Source organism: Marmota marmota, unplaced genomic scaffold (assembly GCF_001458135.2).
Source record: "Marmota marmota marmota unplaced genomic scaffold, marMar, whole genome shotgun sequence".
NCBI classification, from domain to species: Eukaryota; Metazoa; Chordata; class Mammalia; order Rodentia; family Sciuridae; genus Marmota; species Marmota marmota.
The window spans coordinates 17,934,857-17,954,293 of NW_026000142.1; the positions used below are offsets into that span (position 1 = coordinate 17,934,857).

Consider the following 19,437-nt stretch of genomic DNA (forward strand, 5'->3'; position numbering starts at 1 on the left):
GGGCGGGGCAAAAAAAAAAAAAAAGACACCAAACCAGGACCACCCAGCTAAAATGCTCCTGAATTGCTGGCTCCCCGCAAAAGGAAATAAGATACACTTATTGTTATTTTAAGCCACTATTTTTCAAAGTAACAAATACCTAATATAAAACCATATAATAATAATTACGAAAAACTCAACATTTATTATACTTAAAATACATCAGGAAACCTGCTAAGCACTTCTAAATGTAACTTTATTGAATTGTTAGTGCTATTTTAACCTCATTTTATATTTGAGAAACCCAACACTAAAGAGGGTTAAGTAATTTACCCAATATCACACAACTACATAGTACAGCTGAAATTCCAATTCAGACAATGTGTGACTTCAGATCCTGTATTAAACTATATCCCAATAAATTAAACATTTAAGCAATGAAGTACTAGTATTAGTAAAGGTTGACTTCTAATAAGATAGTTAAGCATTTATGGTACAGGAGCTAAGTCAAGTAAGATTAGGGGTTACTAATTATTGATGCTAGATACCTAATCATATTATCACTGTAGTAGATGTATCTCCTTTATAAAAGATGTTAAAACTGAAGGAAAAAAATTTAAGCAAATTGCACAATTGGGCACATATTAAAGGAATGACATTTAGTCCAAAAAAAAAAAAAAAAACCCATGATTACTGAGAATAAGAAAAACTATTTGAATGATATTATCTTGATTTTCCCCCAAACAGTACCTAATTAGAATCTTTGGGAGGCATAGGAGAGAAGACAATTCATTACGTGCAACAGACATTTGGACAAAATTACTTTCCAGAACACCTGTTGCAACTCTCCTTCCGGATATCATGAAACAATGGAAATTCCCATTTTATTCTAAATTTTTTTTTATATTATAATCTAGAATGGAAATATTCAGTCTTTCTCTGAAAGTTATACACATACATACTGATAAAGCTCTTTTTAAGTCCAATGAAAACAATAATGTTTTTTTTGAGTAGTAATGTCACTCCTAAACTAAAAATTAAAGAAATAATTTAGAATATAAAATATAAATTTTTAGTGTAAACAAAAAAATTCATGAATATATAGTAACCATGTTTTGTTTAAAAAATAATTTAAATAAAAGAGTCTCTTATTCAGTAATTATGATACTTCGGTTCAATAAAATTTGGGCACTGATCAAGAAGAGACTACATTAAGATTTGGAGATTATTTTGTTTTGGAGTTTACTTTGCCTGGGCACTGCTTTCTTTTGGAAAGGATTCTCTTAAACTATAATACACACAAATCTTTTAAAATGCCCAAAATCAGAAATGTAAGATTAGAATAGTGTTAGGGATCAAAAGTTCCTACAGACTTTTCCAGGTAACAGTGCTTAATGTTGTATTTTTACCAAATTCATCTTTGAACTTCAAATGAGCAGAACATAAAGCAGCAGAAAATCTTCCACAAAAACTCAAAAATTATGAAGATACCTTTGAAACAGGATAAGTGCTTCACACCAAGACACTGGATTTAAAATAGGAGACTAAAGAATGCAGATGCACCTCTGGCTTGCTCAAGACCCACCAGTATTTTGGAAACATGCAATCACAGGAAGACAACTCCACAGGCTTCCTGCTCTGAACCCTTAGTACTAAACCCTTAAGGTATTAAATACCAGGCCTAAGAGTTCAAAAATCATGGGGCTGGGGTTGTAGCTCAGTGGTAGAGTGCTTGCCTAGCACATGTGAGGCACTGGGTTCTATCCTTAGCACCACACAAAAATAAAATGAATAAAATAAAGGCATTATATTATGTTCATCTACAGCAAAAGGAAAAAAAATAAAAAAAATTTTAAAAATCATATGAGAAGATTTGTAGTCTAGTGAAAATTCACATTACAGTCCTTTTAGTATGGTGTTGTCAAAATACATTCATTTCTAAAAAGAAAAGCAATTAAGCAAGTAGATACCAAGACTACCTACTTAAAAACAAAAAGCAAAAAAAAAACAACAACAACAAAAAAAAAAACAAACCTTTCTACTTTACTTTTTAAGTAGAAATCAAGAAGCAACAGCTTGAAAGATAAAATAACCTTACTTATAGAATCTGAAATTCCATTTCTTAAAATACCTTTGTCAAAGATCACATATTATTAACACTGTGAAACACTGTTTGGATGTATATGTGCAAAATTAAAAAACTAGAAAAAAATTTATATTTAAATATTTATATAAATGTAAAGCAAATTTCCAAAGCATCTGTATAAGAAATAAAGACATGTATTCTATAATTTTCCATGCAAACATAGTTTGGTATTGTAAAATTATTCTAATACTAAAGAAAACTCAAATATTTGTAAGCAATTCTCAATAACTGCACATTCAAAACTTTGCTACAATTTTATTGTAAGTTGGTATCTATTTTACCCTTTTTACCTTGACCTGGGCAAAGTCTGAAAATAAGAAGTCAGAGCACCCTATGAAGCCATTTCTAATTAATTCAAAATAATTACTGTAAATGCAAAAATTGCTTGCACATTCAACATTTAATATATAAAAGCCAGACAATATAAAAACAATAACTATCCCTTAAACTCTAGATGAACAGTGGCTCAATTAAACTTTTAAAAACATTCCTTCCATTCCTTTAAAGCAATTACATCTAATCAACTCCATCACTTCTTGTCTTTCATAATTGAGACGGTATTAATGAAAAAAAACTGAGAAGTGCTTAGGAAGGGAAATCTATTAGCCCAATAATGTAAGGTTAAAATCTGTTAATTAAAAGGGAAAAAAAATCACAGTATCAATTTTTATATACATATTTTAATATCTTTATTTTATTTATTTATTTTTATGTGGTGCTGAGGATTGAACCCAGTGCCTCACACATGCTAGGCAAGTGCTCTACCTCTGAGCCACAAGCCAGCCCCCACAGTATCAATTTTTGTAGAACCAAAACCTTATCATTTCGGGTATTTCAGAACTGAGTAACCACAATAACATATTTATCCTTAGACTCTCACTGTCAAGAACAAAAACTAGATAGGGGAATGTATCCTGAGAAGTAAATTCCCTCTCGCTGTCCTTCAACAGAGCACCTTAAGCTGATGTTGCACCAACCAAGAAATATTTCCCTGATTCTCTAGGATGAAATGCTAACTGCTTTTTCTTCGTGTTTCTAGAGTATTTTTTTAATGTTACTCTGTTATGCTACAAATCTCATTCTAAAATAGAATAATCTTCTGTTTGATTTCTTACCCATAAAAGAGAATGTAATTCTCACAAGCATTTATAATAGTTCTGCAAGCCTATATTATCACTCCTCTTATACTTTGTCCCTAAGTAAACAAATATTTGTTATTTGAAAATTGCATGCTCTGATTTTGATAATGATACTATGATAACGACCTTGATTTCAGGATATACACCCTAAAATATTGTAAAGGGGTACTATGCCTTCAAATTACTCTCAACTTACTCAGAAAAACAACAGGTAAGCACACATATATGAAGAGAGAGAGAAAAAAAAAAAACAACCAAGGTAAAGTATTATAAATATGAAGGCTATACAGAAATTGTTTGTACTATGTTTGTAGTTTATTTTTCTGTAAGTACAAAAATATTTCAAAATTAAAAAAAATTTAAAAGCACAAACAATTCATGAAAATGCAGGACTCTCAGCCCCCATACACAGCCATGGCAGTTTTGACAAAGTGGTTCTCAAGAGTCATTACTACCTTTGCCACTGCTAAATGACCCCAAACTAAGAAAATAAACAAGTATTTGCCCCTTCTTCCAATCCCTTCTATATGTATACCAACTTTGTTAAAAGGAGGGCCATCCTAAGTAAGACTCAATCCACAGACATCTAGAACATTTATAACAACCACATTATGTAACAGGTCAAAGGAAGATTTTAGATCAGGAAAATAGGTGTTTCTGTTATTACAAAATAGCAAAGGATTGGAAAAAAGCAAGACTCATAGATCCCTATTTTTTTTTTTAAGAGAGAGAGAGAGAATTTTTTAATATTAATTTTCAGTTTTCAGTGGACACAACATCTTTTATTTTATTGTTATGTGGTGCTGAGGATTGAACCCAGCGCCCCGCGCATGCCAGGCAAGAGTGTTACCTCTTGAGCCACATCCCCAGCCCCACAGATCCCTATTTTTAATAAAAAACTGCCTATAACAAATACTAAGATAATGTAATACTGAACAAGTATTTATAACAATTGATATTTAATAATAAATATATAATGTTTTTAAAGGAAATATTTTAAGATAAATATTCAATAAATATCCAAAACATGTCAAGTGTGGATGCAAAAATCTTATGATTAACTAAAATCAGCTTTTTCTATAATCACATTGGTCTAGTTAATAGTCAAATACTCCCACTTTTACATGTGTGTATATGTTTGTGTATGTACCGGACCCCAAATGCATGGAAAGTAATCTGAGAAAAATCCATTTAAGTTTTCTCACTATATAAAAGCTAGGCTTTAAATATATTCCTAAATGTTCTGATGATGTGTTCCTATGCAATAACCCACTGTTACTGAGTGTGAAATTTTAGTCTACATTGTACTAAGGAAGGAAGACTGGTTGAATTCTTATAATTAATTAACTATGCAGTGATCTCAAAGAACAATTTTCTAAATAATAAAAGTATATAAAAAAAGTATAACACCACCATAGTTCTATGTTAACCTAAAAAACCAATATAGAAACCAACAATTTTTAAAAAATTAAAACAACATATCTGGCAGTTAACAAGCATCTCCTAAGTGGTCAGTATGAGTAAAAACAATCCAGGAAAAGAAAACACAAAACTCCACTTTGGAGAAATCTTACCACCTGGTAATTTTTAAAATGAGAAATAACTAGAAAAGGAAAAAAAAAAAAAACAGAAAGAAAATGGTAGAGATTAGTAAAGACAGACAACTCTACAAGATTAATTTTAAAAAACCAAAGCTGGAGGAATGGAGGAGGAGGAGAAAGAGCAGGACAAAAGCAAAAGGTAACAAAACAGAATGCCAACATGGAGAAAAATAATGGAGACAGATTAAAAAAAAAGCTGCCATATTAGGGAACAAACACAACGAGTCTTTTAGGTCTTAGAAACTATTTAAGAGAAGTACTATATTATCTGTTCACCACGCATTTACTGAGTACCTACTATCTATCAGGAATGGTGATAAATAGGGAGGACAGCAGGACTGAAAGAAGAATTAGACAGACATGGTCCTTGCAAAACAGGGCAGTCTAATGAGAAAACAGGTATTAGTAACTAATACAAACACTATGAAGGAAAACTCCAGTATGCAATGAAAATGTAAAACCTAAGTAGTATGGGAAGGCATTCCTAAAACAGTATTTTATCTGAGGGATTAAAAGGATCAAGGTTGAGGGAAAATGGGGAGGAAAGAGAATTCTAAGTAGATGCACCAAAAAATATTCTACCCAGGAAACATTAGGAGAGTTTGGGGAACTATGTGGGCGTGGAGGATAAGAAAGAACAGCATGGAATCAATTTAGAGACTTAACATTATTAAATAATATCAAACGCTGCTTAATTCTCTGATAATGGAGAGACATACAGTTTAGAAAGTTTGACAGGCAATGTGGTAGAGTGGTACACCATTCTTGAATAGCCCGATACCTCTCAATACCCAAGTTCTTATATATTCTCCTTCTCCCCGACTTTAGATTTGTCCATGTGACTTGCTTTGACCAAAGGACATCAGTAAATGTTGGTGCAAGTTTGAAAAGTACTTGTACACTGTGGTCCATCCTCTTGATGAATGCTCTAAAAGCTGGGAGCAAAGACGACATGGAGAGCAAGGACCTAGCCTATTTCACCTGTCCTTTCTGAGCCCAGCCCTTTATAGACCTGCCAGCTTAATGGAACTGCAAGGGTGAGTCAGTGGCACCAGCCAAGTAACCACCCTGTCAATTCAGCAAATCCTGAAAATAAACTGATATTGCTTTATATCACAAAGTCATAAAGAGGTTTGCTGCAGCCACAGATGAAGGAGACTGTTTTAGTATATTGACTCTTTTAGTATACTGAACAAAGTAAAAGCTTTAAACTACAAATAATAGGGTTTACTGTATCCTCCTAGATTTCTACATATACAAATAAAGTCATATACAGATAAAGGTGAGAGGGAGATAACTCATTATAGACTGGGTCATAGTTGCAAAATGTGTGAGAACACTTGAGGCAAAGGTATGGTTTTCTCTTCTGATTCTTCTGTAACTCAAATGGGCCTACCTAAGAGTCTTTCTTCTCTTTCCTCATCCTTCTTTTTCTCTCAGTCAGTCAGATTATGGTAAACCATACCTGGGTTTCAATCTTCAGGGAAGGAAGGTAGGGAAGCAGGATCCCTCGAATCCTCATCTCAGCTCACCAAAGTTTAGCATTACCAGCTACGACCCAAGCCCTGATAACAAGAATTTTTTTTTTTTTTCTCTCTCCTGCTCTCCTTCCCAGAACAGTCTCCAGGAGTCTTGGGGGAGAGGGTAGGAAGGTAGGTTGCTAGTAGGATTTAGTTATTTCAGAATTCAAGAGCCAAATACCAGCTAACAATCACTTCATCAAATTTTATCAAACATATAATCCAGTCCCCTCATTTTACACACAAGGTCAATTCATTTGCTAAAGGTCACATACGATGCAACTTTGGATGAACTTCCTAATCAGCTGCTAATTTTATATTCAAAATACACTATTCAGTGTTTCATCCAAGTACTTAATTTGTTATATTTTTGGCCTGTCCCATATAAATGGTTCTTTAAGAACTATATATTCTTAATATAATTTTACTCCTGTACTGCCCCCCTCCCTTTGTTTTGCTTCTTACTTTGTTTGGGGGGAGAAAAAATGGGGAGGATTAGTGGTGGTGGAAGAAAGCAGTGGAGAGCTGGTGTATGAAAAGAATCTTCATAAAAGAAAAAGTCCAAATAGAGAAGCTGTATATCCTGAGGTCAGAAGTGGATTTACCACAAAGCCAATTAGATTTGTTTCAGGATCCTTTACTTTTAAGTGCGCTTTACAAGGCTTGGCTTGTTCTCCATTGGGAACACATAGAGGTAGTGCCAACCCCAGCCTCATATAATGGGGCTCCTCTTATCTAAAGGTAATCACGGAACTTGCATCAAAGATGCACCTTCTATTCAATTCCCAGCAATAAGCTATCCTGTCCCTCCTGGAGCAACCACATGATGCATTCAGCCCATGCTTTAACCTCAAAGAAAAAGAACTGAATGCTGACCAGCTTCTGCTGGATATGGCATGCCAAGATCAAACTTCATGAATACTTCTGGGATAGGGAGCAGTGGACCAGCCAACTGTGATCTGGAGTTCTTCCCAGGCAAAAACTATCCTTTAAGCAAGTTAATTACAGATGTGTCATGAATTGGTTTCAAAAAAATTTCTTTAGCCTTCACGACTATGAATAACAAAGACAGAAATTCTGAGCCAATACTTATTCTATACAGAACCAGATAGTTAATATTTTAGGTTTTGTGCATCATATAATCTCTTTCAACTTATCCTCTGTATTTATCAAAAGCAGTCATAGATAACACAGAAATGCTTGTGCTGCAATAAAACTTATAGAATAAGCAGGCTAGATCTGGTCCAGAGGCAGTAACTTGCCAAGTATAAGAGGAAACCTTTTTTTCCTATGGAAAAAACAACAACAAACATTGTAAAGAGGTGATCCATGAATGTTTCCAAAAAGGTAGGAAAAAAGAGGTCTATCAGGCAGATAACTAATGATAGTAATACATTATAATAATAAACTATTTTTCTGAACTTTGTGATGTTTATGGTGTTATAATCTTTTCTCATGTTAAATAAACATTCACTTTTATACTTAGTTTTAGATTCTTAAGGACAGCATCTCTAATTTGTGTAAGCTCAGGTCACAAAACCTGGATTCGCCTTGCTAGGGATAAGAAAATAATGTAACAGCTTGACAGATTTTTTATAGAGAATAAACAACCATTTAACCCAATATATTCAATTTGCTAAGCCAAACTTAATGAAATAACCATTCAATAGTGATATTTATCAACTTAAGAAAACTAAGGCCATGCAACTTTTTAAAAACTAAATAGGATAGATGAGAAATGTCAATGAGTGTGTGAAGGAAGGGGATTCTTCTGTATTTAATATAAGAGTCTTCCACATAATATTCTTAATAGATGTATAACATTTGCTTAAAAGCTTGCTATAATGGAGAGCTGACAACTTGAGGGAAAAACAATGTTGCTGTTTTAATATTATCAAACTGTTTAACAGCTCAGTTAGAACTTTTTTAAATATGGAACCTAAGCCTGCTTTCTTGGCCATTCCACTAGAGGCATTTTATTCCTTCACTTAATTACGTGTTGAGAATTTGCTATGGCACAGTGCCAGCTACTGTACGTACAATGCAAAATCATGGAGATATACTGTCTTCTCTAATTAAAGTGTACTTCTTATTTTGGGTGGAGGTGAGAGCATTTTTACTTCCACAGAGATATGCCCTCAACAACCCTATTTCTCAGGTCATTTCTCTTTTCAGCTAAAAATTAGTTTTGATAATTCTTCATTTGACCTGGTTTGTGGATCCCTTTGTTAAAAAGTCAGTTATTTACATGTGATCTGATCAGTGAGATTATCATCAAAATTATTAATGAAATAATTTCTTTCCAAACATGAAAAAAAATTTATGTGTGGTCTTATTCTTGTCTATCACATTATATGCTAAAGACACATGAGACTGTCTCAGAAGTCATTACCCTTTCTCATATCTAGCTTCCATTTCAAAATCTGTGCTTACAAAAGTGAAGAGCCCTGCCCAATTCCAGTATAGGTAAGGTTGGAGGCCTATCCGCAGAGTTCACTTAAGTATCCTCACCAGTCTGTCACGTCCTTGAAAAAGACAGTGTCCTATCTTATTTCTATATTCACCCAGCCTAATGTCAGGCACATGATATGCAATTACATAATAGTCGAAACACTTTGGTCAACTTTGATCATCAGAAATCAGGAGGAGGAAGCTATTTTTCTTTTCACTGAATCTTGCCAAGCAAGATGCTCTTCAAAACAGTCAGTTGGCTTGTTAGGTAAATAGGTCCTTTCAAACTACACAAATGATTAGGTTTGACACTTTTTAGTGAACTGAAAATGCTAAGAATAAAATAAAAGAAAGAGAAAGCCAATAAAGAACAAACATACCAAGAAACTATTATGTGGGAGGGGCTTTAACAGGAGAAATTGTAATCTCTAATATTGCATGTAGAAGCATTTTCACATTAGGAAGTATAGATACTAATAACAACTTCCCTGGATAGAAGCCCAATGGAAAGTAAAGTCTCTCCATAGCACCATAATCAAAAAAGAGTAAGTTCAGAAGATGATTTGCATCTCATAGTTAAAACTAAACAAAAAAACCAAACCAAACCAAAACAAACAAACAACAACAAAACAGGACTCTACAGCAAAGAAATAAAGCACAGTAAAATATACCATACCAAACTGTTTACTGACAACCTTGTTTATCATAAGAGAGCTAAAAAAAAGTTCAATAAAGTGTTTGGTCTATTTAACAAACAAGAGTAAAGTGGTGGGGTTGGGGATAGCTCAGTTGGTTGAGTGCTTGCCTAGCATGCATAAGGCCCTGGGTTCAATCCCTAGCAGCACCAAAAAAGAAAAAAAGAATAAGAATAAAGGGATAACACATTTTAAAATGATTTCTATTGAAATCATTAAGTATTTTAAATCTTATTAATTCAAACCCTGAAATTACTCAACTGGGATTTTCTAAATGAAGAAAACACCCAAACTCATTAAGCAGCCACAGTTCAACTATTCAATAAGATACTATATAGCTGCATTTAAAAAAATAAATAAATAAAGAGGCCCTTTAAGTAATGATAAAGATGGACACGAAATATTATTACGTGGAAAAAGATGTAAAAAGAACTGTAGCATATGCTAACATTTGTACATACTAGCAGGAACAAGAATAAATAACTTGCATTTGCCTAAATATGCAGAAAACTATCTAAAAAGAGAAAAAACTAGTAACAGTTGCAAACTGTTTAGAGGTTTGGTGTACAAGTGTTTTGAGGGAAAGAATAGCTGGGCAAATGCAGTAAGAACAGAAGTTTAGTAAACTTCATTTTCATTTTTCTTGCTAAACCATAGGAATATTCTGGCTTTTAAAAAATAAAATATTGATTTGAAAAATACACATACAAAAGAAAGAAAAAGACCTATTCAACTCACATTATGGTGTCAGTCTGGAAAAAAAAAAAAAGATATCTTTCTGACCTAGAAAATGTAACCTACAAAGAATTTTGAGTAGTTTTTAAGCCTTCCCCTTAAAAATTAAAAGTGAAATTATTGAATAACATGCTCTGGTGCCTGCAGAAGCTTAAATTAAAAAAAACAAACAAAAAACTGGATACTATAGGGAGTTGGCCTATGTCTGCAAATAAGTACAAAGTATATGATTGTTTTCATAAACTTTCTGAGTTTTTGAACTGTAACATGATTGATTAATTAAGATGAGCACATTTAAAATTCAACTGGTTTTGTCTTCTTTATTTTCTATTCTTTATTCTGCAAAATTTATAAAAATGTATGTATATAGTGTGTATATAAATATAAATATATATATATGTAATCACATCTAATATGCTTGATTTTTATATGTATAATGGAGGTAGGAAATGGCTAATCTTACAGCAAACGAAAAAATGACAACCTGAAAGTACAGGGTAAATGTAAGGGCTTTCCCTCTCTCTTTTTTTTTTGTTTCTTTCTCCCTCTTCCACTCCCTCTCTCTTTCAAGTACAGTTTAAAATCAACATTAAACCTCTCTAAGGACTTTACCACATGTGAAACTCTGCATAAGGATTACAGGAAAAGGCAAGAACCTTTTGTTTTAAGATCTACATTTTATTTACAATTTAAGAGACTTAAAACTGAAGTGTAAAACATTAATAATGAGCTTGCAATAATTTGCATAAGAATTATCCAATAAATTAGGTTTTATACTTATACAGCTTAATAATGCTGCTTGCTAGCTTCAAAAGGCAACTTATTCAAAATGCATTAATCAATATTTTAAATTCTGATAATTATTACTAAATTATGTATAATTACAAATGCAACTGCATTCCCCACAGAGAAGGAAGCTGTCTGTATTAAAATAAAAGGTAGGAACTGGGGATAGAGCTCAGCGGTAGATGCTTGCCTAGCATGCACAAGGCCCTGGGTTCTATCCCCAGCATCACAAATAAATAAAAAGTAAATCTTAGTATTTTTATCTTTCCATAAAAAAAAAAAAAAAAAAAAAAAGAATGGAGAGGAGGCCAGGTGTGGGGGCTCATGCCTGTGATACCAGCAAGTAGGAGGCTGACGAAGAAAGATCACGAGTTCAAAGCCAGTCTCAGCAACCTAGTGAAGCCCTAAGCAACCAAGTCTGTTCTAAAGTAAAAAAATTAAAAGGACTGGAATGTAGCTCAGTGGTTAATCGCCACTAGATTCAATTCCTGGTACCAAAAAACAAAACAAACAAAAAACCTCTCAAGAATAGAGGGGAAGGGATTAGGGTTGTGGCTCAGCAGTAGAGCACTTGCACCACATATAAAGAAATAAAATAAAAGGTATTGTGCCCACCTACAAGTTAATAAAACATTAAAATAAAAAGAATGGAGGGAAGTACATGGAGATTTTATATAATACCACTCTGTAAATTATATCATGTAAAAGCAAAAACAACAAATGTGTGATTTTCCATTTAAATAGGGGAACTTTAGATTTCACATACACAATAAATAATTTAAATGTGCTATATTTTTTAATTGTATAAATTATTTAGGAGCAATTTCACTTTGCCTTAGATATTTTATAATGTTACTCTTCTCTCCAAGTAAGTACCAGATCAGTGTGGCTACCCCCAAAAAAAAGGCAGGCAGGAAAGAGGGTACTGGGTCCTATGAAGTTCTGAAATTCCTTTCTGCACCTAGCAGCTGCACTGTCTAGTAAAGCACACACTAGCCACAATAATTAAATTCAGAAAAAGTTAAATTTCAGTTCCTAAGTCATACTAGCTATTCCATAAATGTTCAGTAACTCCAGGTGACCACCATATTAGACAGCATCATAAAAAGTCCTATTGTATGGTAATGTTCTGGAAAGTCCCACTAAAAGGATTTTATGCAAGATCTCTTAGAGGAAGACATGGAATTTATAAAACCAAGGAAAAGTCAGTTAGGATCACTATACAAAGCAATGTGCATAAGGGAAAGAATTATTCAGAGTATTAATTCAATTTAACAGATATTTATTTTTATTGATAACAGAAAGATAATTAAACAGTAGTTCCATGTATTTAACCTTGTAAAGGAGATAGGTTATAAAAAAAGAAAATAACCACAACAAAGTATAAGTAACAAAATCAAAGGAATAAAGGTTTTCACAGGCGACTAAAAGGGAAAGCTAAAGATAAATTGAGGGCAGAGAATCAGGGATGTTATCAAGGAAGAACAGTGTAAAGATGGAAAGCAAAGCTGATAGGATTGATTAGCTATGTGATTTTAAGCAATTACTTTACCCCAACCCTGTTTTCTCATCTGTCAAATGGTGGTAGTAATACTATCTTCATTTAGTTAATACACATAAAGTGTTTCAAACAGTTCCTTCATCATAGATTTGTTAGGACTAAATAAAATATTAGACACAATGTGTTTGGAACATTGCTTGGTATTGTTTGCACTTATTAAATTAAATGTTCATTATTATATTATTAGACCAGTGCTTTATATAATTTTAAAGTTCTATTTGCTAGCTTACAGAAACTAGCAATTAGAGGACTAGTATTTTCTTTTGTTTTCACATGTTGATGAATTAAAATAAAGAAACCAACCCCTCTGCCCTACCCATCAAACCCCTCAAGCTTCCAAAAACAAGAAGAAAAGAAACCCTCAACTCTCTGCGTATCTGGGATCTGAGCTAGAACCAAACAAACATTTTAGTACAGTAGAGAATATTTTGAACAACAGGATCTATAGCAGGTTTAAGTTTTGTATCATAACAGAATTTCCACTAGCCTGTATATTCATGACAAATCAACCCTGAGGCGCTGCCTGTCCTCTGTCCCCATACTTAAATGTTAGAGACTGAATGTGAGACAAATATCTGCGCTGAACACTATCACAATTAAATTAATATTCTGTCCCAAGAGTTTAGAAATACTGAACTGAAGAGCTGGGGAAAGACACATGTGCAGCAAGAAAAGTTCCACTGACTTCTGTTTTTCTCAGAAGCTTCAGTCTCCTGCTGTTCCTGAAGCTTTATTGTTCAGTTCTGTTTTGGATTCCATGAGATTCTCTGGTAGCCAATAAATTCTTTTGCTTAAGCCAGACAGAACTACTTTCTGTTATTTGCATAAAAAGACCTTAACAATACACGTATTAAAGTATACACTGAGAACATTCCTACACCCTTGAAATCTTAATGGACATCAATGAGAAATGACACCTTATGATATGTATAGGCTACTGTAACCACTGAACAAATGAAATCTGAAATTTATATCTTGCTTTTGGCCTGAAGTATTGCAACAGTTTCTAAGCTAAAAGGCCACTTTGCTTCTATTTTATTCTCTTTTATGAATAATTCTTGCCTATTATCTTTTAATATACAGACTCATGTTAAAAAAATCAAGTTTCCTACTTGATTAAAAAAAGTTTATATTCTTTTTTAAGAATACAGACTCTTAATCTGAGGTAATCAACACTTTTACACTTGTCTCTTGCTATTAATAACCTACAGACCCCCAATTGTACTCCTCAATTTGGCTTGTGTTGTTTGCTCTGCTGGAATATCATGTTGCAAACCTTTCCAATTACATGAGAGTTGAAATATCACACTTTTAATTTTTCCTGACTTCCTCAAGCAAGTATTTCTTTCTCTCTACTCCCATAAAATGTCATATATACGTTGAGTGAGGTACTCTTCATTGAATGATTTATATGTTCCCCTGTGGACAAGTTTCACCAACACACTGTTCACCTTTGAAAGACAAGGGCTTCTCTTAAACCATGTATTCAGAGCCCCTAGTATGACATTTTATATGCATTTTACATGCATTCATTTTCTGAATTGAACTGAAAGAGGTGCCTTAAAATCACACTGATCACTGCTATACTTTTTCAAAGGGATAGAAACTGCTAATCTGTAGCAATCCTCCTAATGTATAGGACATCTACAAAAATGTAAATTGAGCAATTTTATAGTATCCTATAAAATTTTATGTTTGTATAGGTGTCTTATGTAGAGGATGATGGGGCACAAGGGATAAAATTATCTTTAGTAGAATGACAATATTTTTTGGCACCTCAATTAATCTTGGGTTTAAATACATGATGAAGTCATGCATCCCATTTCTAATATTTTAAATATCACAAACCATAGCAATTTGCTTCTACCACAGCTTCCCCCATATAAAGGGAGGGCAGGTGTTAAGAGTTTGAGGACAAAAAAGCAGACCAAAGTCAATATATGTTTTTAAAAAGAGAAATGTACTTCCCCACTAGTTTGCAAAGCACGTTAAGGCCAGAAAGTTAGATGAACACAGAGGCAGGAAATAATTTCTAGCACATTTGATTAACTGTACAAACAACTTTGTGGTTATGAAGTCAATCTTAAAAACAGATAGCGGTCCATCTTTTACACACTGTTGTGATGCATGCTATGTATATAAATGTAATCTTGTTAATTACTCAATAAATACTCAGTTTGCCCAACACTACTATGCTAAGAAAATATGAGGCAAGGACTTTTAAACTCAAGATGTTAAACTTTAAAGAAATGAAAGGAATAATTTGAAAGCTGAAAAGATGGCAGTTAAACTATTAATTTTACATAGAGCTTTTACACCGCTGAAACATTTCTATTTTGATTTGCATGAGTATTTCTAAAAAACAAAACAAAAAACCTAAACCATTTTCTTGAAACGTCTTATGATGTATCACAAAATGAAAAATAAAAATCCTAATACCAACTTTGGGAACTATTTGTATTAGGCACAAAACTTTACCTGAAAAGCCATTCCACATCTACTAGAACTACCAACCCCCCCAAAACCAATCACATCAAATGCTGGAGAAGATATGGAGCAACTGAAACTTTCATACACTGTTGGCAGAAGTATAAAAATGGTACAGTCACTTGGCTGAAAGTTTCTTATAAAGATAAAAACACTATGACAATGTCATTCTTCTATATATTTACCCAAAAGAAGTACAAAATGTGTCCACAAACAAAAAAAACCTATAAACATTTACAGGAGCCTTAATTCATAATAGACAAAAAAACTTTAAGCAATCAACTCAAAACTAGAAACATCAAATTACCAGAAGAATAGATAAAATATGTGGTATATTCATCAATGGAATACTATGGATGACCAATAAAAAAAAAAAAAAAGGAAGAATGTCTATGCAATAACACATGAATCTTCCAAACAAGCTGTAAGTGAAATAGACCAAATCAAGAGCAACTAAGCCACAGTGATAGAAATCAGAAATGACTGCCAGGGGTGGAATGGAAGATGAGGAGAGGCAAGCATCAGAAGGTAACTGGCTGCAGCCTGGTGGATAGTACATGCCTACAGTACTTCAGAGGCTGAGGTGGGACAATTCTGGCCTACTTCAGCAACATAGCAAGAGACTGTCTCTTTAGAAAAGAAAAAAAGAAAAAGAAAAAAAAAAAAAAACAGAACAGAACTGTCTGGATAGGGACAGAGATGTATTTATGGTGTCAATAGATATTCCTAACCTTTTTTTAGAAGGTACTGGTTACACAACGTCAAAATTCATTAAACTTAACATTTAAGATCTATGTGTTTTATTTTATATAAATTACACCTTAATTTTTTAAGTAAAAAAAAAAAAAAGCATCTTAACATGAAGAAGTGTTTAAGCAAAATCACCAAACACTAATGACTTCTTCTGTTTGATACAATCTTGTTTAATGGTAACGATGAATTAGGGAGAAAGTTCTCATTAATAAATACTACTGTAACCTTCCTACTTTCCTTTATTTGGAAAGAAACACAATACCTCACTTTAAAAGAAAGACTGTAAAATACATTACCATATTCATTTTATCATTTCATTTTCATTTTAAAATTGAGATGTCTCTAAGAATACTTAGAAACAATCATGCTCAATATTCAGAAAAATGACATTTTAAAATTCAGAACATTTTAATGCAATATAAGTACAAAAAATATTGTTAATTTGTTTAATGTTATATGGGATTGGGGCATATTCAAGAACTACACAGAATATGCTAAATTATCATTATAGGGGGCACAAACTCTTGAAAAGTGCAAATTGACAAGACAAAATGAAGCCTATTTCTTCGAAATTATCATTGTAAAATAGTACAATAGATCAAGGCCTGGGAAGACTGCTAAGTGGTAGATTATTTGCATGCATGAAATGGGACCCTGGATTTAGTCCCTAGCACTGGGGAGGGGGAGAAAACAAAAAAAATACACAAAACAGATCAAGTCTATAAAGATGAAGACTGAAGTGTATTTATGTGTGCATGTGCAATCGCTTATGCTGTGTGTGTGGTGGTGAGGGTTAAAGGTGGGGGAAAACTGTTCAGCCCTAGAGAATGATAAGTCCACATATTATGTCCATTTGCAATGACATACTGACATGAAAAAATGCCCATAAAAAATTAATGTCTGTGCCTGTGGGGTATGTATGCTGAGATTAAGAGTCCCTGTATGTCATCATCATTCAATAATTCATGCAAAACCCAGAAAGGTTTGGACAAAAATATTTCTAAGTCATGAGTTCATACTTTTATTATTACTCTGTCAAGTACCTAAGTTTGCACTTTCCAATAGAAATATGAGTCAAGTAAGCAATTTCAAATATTCTAGTAGCCAGTATGTAAATAAAGTAAGAGAATATACAAAAAACCCTACCATTTAAAAAATATAATATAAAAATAATAAAATATCATTTTTTTTTGGTACTAAGTCTTAGAAATCTGACGTAGAGTCCATACTTACCAAACATCTCCATTTGAGTTAACCACATTTCAACTGTGGTTGTCACATGTGGCTAGTGGCTACCAGGTACATACTATATTGAACAGTGTAAGACAAAATTTTAATAATGAGCATTATGTTTTTAATGAGAAAGAAAAGTTGTCTTTTAAATAAGTCACTTCACTGCTACCAGAACCTTTTCCAAAGTCTTGCAGCTGTGTATTACATAATTTTTTGGATTACTTCAAACCATTTCCTAGCATTCTGTGAAAAATTCTTGTTTTTAGAAATCAACAGGTTGATGGAAAAGATACAACAATACAAAAATCAATTTAAAATGTAGCACTCAAGAGAGACTTCTGGTATGTATTGGGTATACGCATGAATTCAAATTCTGTTTTCCACATATTCTAACAGTGAATTTCCGACAGTTAGATTCAATGAATAGTTACTGATCCAATATCCATTCATGGGAAAAACTCTCAGAAGAGGGGAACTCCCTAAAATTGATAAAGAAAACCTATAAATAATCTCTAACTAATAACACTCTCCATGGTGCAAAGTTAGATATTTTTTCCCCTAATACTGGAACAATTCAAGATTATCCCTTCTTACCACTATTAATAATATAACAGTATTCTGGAGATCCTATGTAACACAAGAAAACAGAATAGAAGGTATATAAATTGGGAAGGAAGAAAAAAAATTCCCTTTAAAAAAATTCTTAAATTTGTTCTTTTTAGATATACATGACAGTAGAGTGTATTCTGACATATTATACATACATGGAGTATAACTTACTGTAATTAGGATCCCATTCTTGTTGTACAGGATGTGGAGTTATACTGGTCGTGTATTCACATGTGTACTTAGAAAAGTTATGTCAATTTCATTCTACTGTCTTTCCTATTCCCATTCCCCCCTCCTTTCCCTTCATTCCTTTTGTCCAATTCAATAAACTTCTATTCTTCCCACCCATCCTCTTTATTTTGTGTCAGCATCCTCAGATCAGAAAGAACATTCAGCATTTGGTTTTGGGGACTGGCTTATTTCACTTAGCATGATAGTCTCCAGTTCCATTCATTTACTGGCAAATGAAATAATTTCATTCTTATTTATGGCTGAGTAATATTCAAATGTGTCTATATACTGCATTTCTTAATCTACTCATATGCTGATGGGCACCTTGGTTGGTTTTGTAGCTTAGCTACTGTAAATTGAGCTGCTATAACTATTGATGTGGCTGCATCACTAAAATATGATGACTTTAAGTCCTTTAAGTATATACCAAGGAGTAGGATAACAGGGTAAAATGGTAGTTCTATTTCAAGTTTTTGGAAGAATTTCCATACTATCTTCCATAGTGGTTGCATCAATTTGCTTCCCACAAGCAATGTATGACACTTTTCCCTACATCCTTGCCAACATTTATTGTCACTTGCATTCTTGATAAGTGGCATTCTGACTGGAGTGAGATGAAATCTCAGTGTAGTTTTAATTTGCATTTCTCCAATTGCCAGTGATGTTGAACATTTTTTCATGTATCTGTTGACCATTTGCATTTCTTCTTCTGTGAAGTGCCTATTCAGTTCCTTTATCCATTTACTGATTTTTTTTGTGTGTGTGTGTGAAGTTTTGTAAGTTCTTCGTATATCCTAGAGATTAAACATTTCCTCCTGTTATGTAGGCTCTCTCTTCACATTCTTGATTTTGCTGTGAAGCAGCATTTTAGTTTGATGCCATCCCATTTATTGATTCTTGATTTTACTTCTGGAGATTTAAGAGTCTTGTTGTGGAACTCTGTTCCTGAGCCAAATGATGCAAAGTTCGGCCAACATTTTCTTCTAGTAGGTGCAGGGTCTCTGGTCTAATGCCCAGCTCCTTCATCCACTTTGAGTTTTGTGCAAGGTGAGAAAGAGGGGTTAAATTCATTCTACTACATATGGATACCAGTTTTCCCAGCACCATTTGTTAAAGAGGCTCTTTTCTCCAGGATGTTTATGACACCTTTGTCTACTATGAGATAACTGCTATTAATGTGGGTTTGTCCTTGTGTCTTCTCTTCTATTCCATTGGTCTTCATGCCTGTTTTTGTGCCATTACCCTGCCATTTTTGTTTCTACAGCCCTGAGGTATAATAAAAGGCTGACATTATTATTTTTTTTTTTAATTTTTTATTGTTGGCTGTTCAAAACATTACATAGTTCTTGATATATCATATTTCACACTTTGATTCAAGTGGGTTATGAGCTCCCATTTTTACCCCATATACAGATTGCAGAATCACATCAGTTACACATCCATTGATTTACATATTGCCATACTAGTGTCTGTTGTGTTCTGCTGCCTTTCCTATCCTCTACTATCCCCCC

The 19,437-nt window shown here is 33.3% G+C and overlaps 1 protein-coding gene across 2 annotated transcripts in view; it reads right to left on the minus strand.

Moving 5' to 3' along the window:
* The window catches only part of Wasl (WASP like actin nucleation promoting factor), a 77,214-nt gene that overhangs the window by 37,491 nt on the left and 20,286 nt on the right, over positions 1–19,437 (minus strand). The window lies entirely within an intron of this gene.